Here is a 5,150-nt window from a genome sequence, read left to right on the forward strand (position 1 = left end):
ATATTGCATTCGACGGCGCTTTTTCTAGCAGAATCCTGGCTCCGGTGCGCGATCCTCCAATAATCATGAAACATGCAAAATAGATGAAATAACATAAGTATTATCTCCAAATATGAAATATATCAATGAATAACAGCAAATTAAGATATAAAATAGTGATGCAAATTGGACGTATCACCTCTCTATTTTCCAATTGCCCAACTGTAATTTGTTCACCCAACATGCTATTTCTTATTGGAGAGACACCACTAGTGAACTGTGGACCCCGGTCCATTCTTTTACATCTGAATACAATCTACTGCAAACATTGTTCTTTATTGTTCTTTGCATACAAACATCATTTTCCACACCATACATTTAAGGGATTTCTATTTTCATGCCCCTGGCTCCTTAGTTGTGCTCAGTTTTCCCCATCCCCTTAGTTTTTCCTCAGTTTTCCCCAAAACCTTGTCTGAAACCCGCAGAAGGAGCTCGGACGGAAGGAATCCCATTAGTTGACGTTGGTTGGTGCTGGCAAGTGGGGCCGCTGTTGGTGCCCCGCAGTGGACACGTCTTCACTTATCCAGATCATCGTGGTACCCACAACTTGTCCACGTTAAGTGCGCCGAACCCACAGCTTACCCAGGTGACCGTTGCAAAATGGGAGCCCGAGCCAGCCCTGCGCCCGTGCCCGTGCCATTGCTTCCCCTTTCTTTCCCCGCGCCCCATTGTTCTTCTTCTCCGCCGGCGGCAGCCCTTCTTCGGCAGGCGGGTGATGTCTAGTTTCTCTTCGACCTCCCGTTCTTCATGGCCGCGGTATGGACCCGTGCCTTTGACAAGATGCCCCGACGCCCACGCCGGAGCCTCGAGCGGTCGATCCGTAAGACGGACGAGAACGGCAACCGTGGACGTGAGTTCCTTGCATGCGAGAGCTTGCCATATAGAGAGGGGGATAAGGTTAGATCTCGCTCCAATTTCTCTGTTTTCTCTCGATTTTCTTGCTATTCCATCGAATTTGGGATTTAGGGTTCCCGTTGTTGTTTTCAGATCCTGAAGAAATGCAGGCATTTCAAGTGGATCGATGTGTACGTTCAGAGGCTTCAATTGCATGAATCAATTGGCGCTATTGGGGAGCGCAATTTGGGAGGGGGGACTTGCTTGTAGAGAATGCGGCGGAGAGAGGAGCCGTTCCGATTATGCCTAATGCTCCCAATGTAGGACTGGTGGAAGTGAAGGGAGAACTGAAGAAAATGAACAAGCGGTTAAGGCAGCTGATCGAGTTGAAGAAGCGAGGCTAATCTGATATCCGGTTGTTTTTTCGTTGTATAATTACGATCGGATTCTTATCATTGCTCACCGGGCGCTAGAAGTTGTTACAAGGGATACCTTGTTACAAATTCATTATTCGATTACATGTACTTGTAGTTGTTTTCATGGTTAGTGTGTGCATTCACCGAAATTACGAACTATATTGGAATGCTTTATGTATGCCTCATGTTTATACAAGGGATTCTTATCATTGCTCACCGAACTATATTAGTGTGTGCCGTTTCAAATTACCGAAACTATATGCCAAAACTATATCCCCTAAAAGAAAAAGGAAAGCGAAAGATAGTTGATAATTGTTAGAGGGGTGACAATAATGCATTCACCGAAATCCGCAAATATGTATGCCTCATGTTTATACCGAAATTATACCACTTTTGGGCCATTTCAAATTACCGAAACTATATGCCAAAACTATATCCCCTAAAAGAAAAAGGAAAGCGAAAGATAGTTGATAATTGTTAGAGGGGTGAAAATAATGCATTCACCGAAATCCGCAAATATGTATGCCTCATGTTTGTACCGAAATTATACCACTTTTGGGCCGTTTCAAATTACTGAAACTATATGCCAAAACTATATCCCCTAAAAGAAAAAGGAAAGCGAAAGATAGTTGATAATTGTTAGGGGGTGACAATAATGCATTCACCGAAATCCGCAAATATGTATTCCTCATGTTTATACCAAAATTATACCACTTTTGGGCCGTTTCAAATTACTAAAACTATATGCCAAAACTATATCCCCTAAAAGAAAAAGGAAAGCGAAAGCCAAAACTATATCCACCGACAGAGAGAGAGAGGGGTGGCCACGAAGAGAGAGAGAGGGGTGGCCACGAAGAGACGGGGAGGGGTATACTGCCCGTTAGATCAGTTGATCAACGGTTCATGGAGTCGATCCGTGTGACAACGGCTAAACCAATCAGGATAAGTTTGGGCTTCTGAGAGCATTTGTGACAGAACTTGAGGGCAAAACTGAGTAGTACTAACAATCCAAGGGCACATAAATAGTAAATAGACTAAGGGATTCAAACAAAAAGAATTACAAAATGAAAAATGCATGTTTTTTACAATATAATTCATATTGGGCTACATCAAATTATTTGCAATTCAAATATACATGAGTGCGACAATTATGGCATCATTTAGACAAGCTATGTTTTTGGGGAAGATGTTTTGCAAAGGGGTTTGAGTGGAAAACCATGCATCTTCATAGCTACACTAGTGATTCTGAGAAGTGGCAATTTGTGGTAAAACTTGATTTATATATGTTTGTTAAGGTTTTCTTGGTGGCAGGTTGCGTAGGAAGACTCCATGAGTAGGTGCCACTATGTTTTTATTTTTTTGAATTTTTTGCGCATGAAATGCCTCGGTTAGATATGTTAATCTCATTTGTTGACTCTCTATTGACTAGCTACTTGAGGGTAAAACTGAGTATATTGCACTTGCCGGTCTAAGTACTCGAGGGGAAAGCCGAGTACGAGATAAAATTTCTGTATAAGGCCCGAGGTTATAACTGAGTACACCAAACGTCCAAGGGTTAGACTCGTGTCGCGGTGCACGCTGCAGCCATGCATAGCGGACGCGTGTTGCGGTACACGCCACCTTCATGTTTATAGAGCCCTTTTCCTCTCCCTCGACGCACGTTCTCACTGCAACCGCCTCTCCTGTCCCATCATCTTCTCCACAACCGAAGAAAAAACCCCGAAGAAAACCGCCGGCGATGGAGAAGAATGAGATGCCCATTGTCGGCGCATCAGCCGCCGGCGCATCAGCCGCTGCCCCCGTCCAGGCCCCTGTCGCTGCTTCCAACGTAGCAGTCGGTGCATCAGCCGCCGGCGCATCGGCCGCCGCCACCGTCCAGGCCCCCGTCGCTTGGGACCCGTACGAACCAGTACCGTACGTCGCGCTGGAGAACCCCTACGACACCAGCATCGTCGACGACGAGCCGGAGGTAACCCTTTGCTCCCTTGTTCTTATCCCATTTCAATCCTTTTGTGTTAGATCTAGCGTTATTAGGGTTCATCTGTTCCTAGTTCAATCCATTTGTGTTAGATCTAGCGTTATTAGGGTGCGTCTGTTCCTAGTTCAATCCTTTTGTGTTAGATCTTGCGTTATTGGTGCTTGTGATTTGCTTTTGTTTAAGATTTGTGCCGATGATGATGAATATTTGGGCACAAATTGATTCGAGGTTTGGTCGAGTAAACAATTGGTGTGTTCAAATTTGTTGTGCATGGTCTTTGGTTTATCGACTCAAATCCCGGATATAAGTGTGTCCAATGTAACTGAGGCTACCTCTTTTTCGAGCCCATATTATCATGCATGATCTTTGTTCACTCTCTGTTCCATCATCGTTGCAACTGACTCCATGTTTTTTGCATGATCTTTGGTGCTACGTGACAGGTGCAGAGCAGCGACGTCGACAGCGACGACGAGTCCTTCCACACCAAGACTCGTCACGTCCTCGAGAGGCTGCGATCCGGCCATTACGATGGCCCCTTTGCTCGAGGCATTTACAAGTGCCCCTTCGCAACAGAAGCTCCGCGCCACCGACTTCAACCGCACTGGTGAACCATTCTGAATCCATTGGCGGATGCGGCGCTAGAGTTGGAACGACGGTGAACGTGCATGCGTTCATGGCCAAACACAAAGCACTTGGGATTCACTCGCGCAACCTCCGGGCGAGTCACGGGCGCAACTCCGGAGGCGTTGAACATGCCTACTCGCACTCTCGTATGTGACTGCTCTATCTGTAGAGCAGCTTAAATTCATGTAAAATGTAGCTTATGTTGTAGGGTTCTATCGGTACTACTGTTGGATCTGTCGTGAATATATCTATGCTATGTTGGCTGCTCTATGCAAGCTTGTCCTATATTTTCTCTGGATTTGTGCCCTAGATTTCCTGCCTGATTGGGTAAAAACGAAGGCATAAAGAAATGAATGGCGTTAAAAAACAGAAGGAGAAGCTGCTCTAGATTTGCTACCAATTTGGGCTATCAAATAGGAATGAGATCGAGCGAGAGAGAGGAAAAAGGTACATTGAAAACTGCTAATCTGGGCGAAAGAGATAGAAACCACTTGTGCCCACGTCCCGGACCCACACGGCTCCACACGCTACGGCCCCACACGCTATGGCCACACAAACATGGTCTCGTCCTGTCCCACGCGGTTCCTTCCTACTAGCCCCACACGACGCGATCCCACAAACAACACGACCCCACTCGTCAGCACGGAACGGTCAACTTAACGGATTCCTGCCATCGGAGCTGCTTCTGCGGGTTTCAAACAAGGACTTGGGGAAAACTGAGGAAAAACTAAGGAGCTGGGGAAAACTGAGCACAACTAAGGAACCGAGGGCACGAAAATAGAAATCCCTACATTTAATCCTTTGTTACAGCAAGCCGGTGAGACTGACAACCTCACTGTTAAGTTGGGGAAAAGTATTTGGATTGTGTTGTGCAGGTTCCACGTTGGCGCTGGAATCCCTGGTGTTGTGCCGCACTACACTCAGCCACCAACAACCTTCACGTGCTCCTTGACTCCTACTGGTTCGATAAAGCTTGGTTTCTTACTGAGGGAAAACTTGCTGCTGTACGCATCACACCTTCCTCTTGGGGTTCCCAATGGGCGTGTGCTTTACGCGTCAACAAGCTCTTTTTCTAGCGTCGTTGCCGGGGAGATCAAGACACGATGCAAGGGGAGTCTCCCACTTCCAATCTCTTTACTTTGTTTTTTTCTTGCTTTACTTTATTTTATTTATTGCTTGGTTTGCTTTCTTATATCAAAATACAAAAAAATTAGTTACTCGCTTTACTTTATTTACTGTCTTGTTTGCGTTCTCCATAA

This window comes from Lolium rigidum, chromosome 1 (genome assembly GCF_022539505.1).
Source record: "Lolium rigidum isolate FL_2022 chromosome 1, APGP_CSIRO_Lrig_0.1, whole genome shotgun sequence".
Lineage (NCBI taxonomy): Eukaryota > Viridiplantae > Streptophyta > Magnoliopsida > Poales > Poaceae > Lolium > Lolium rigidum.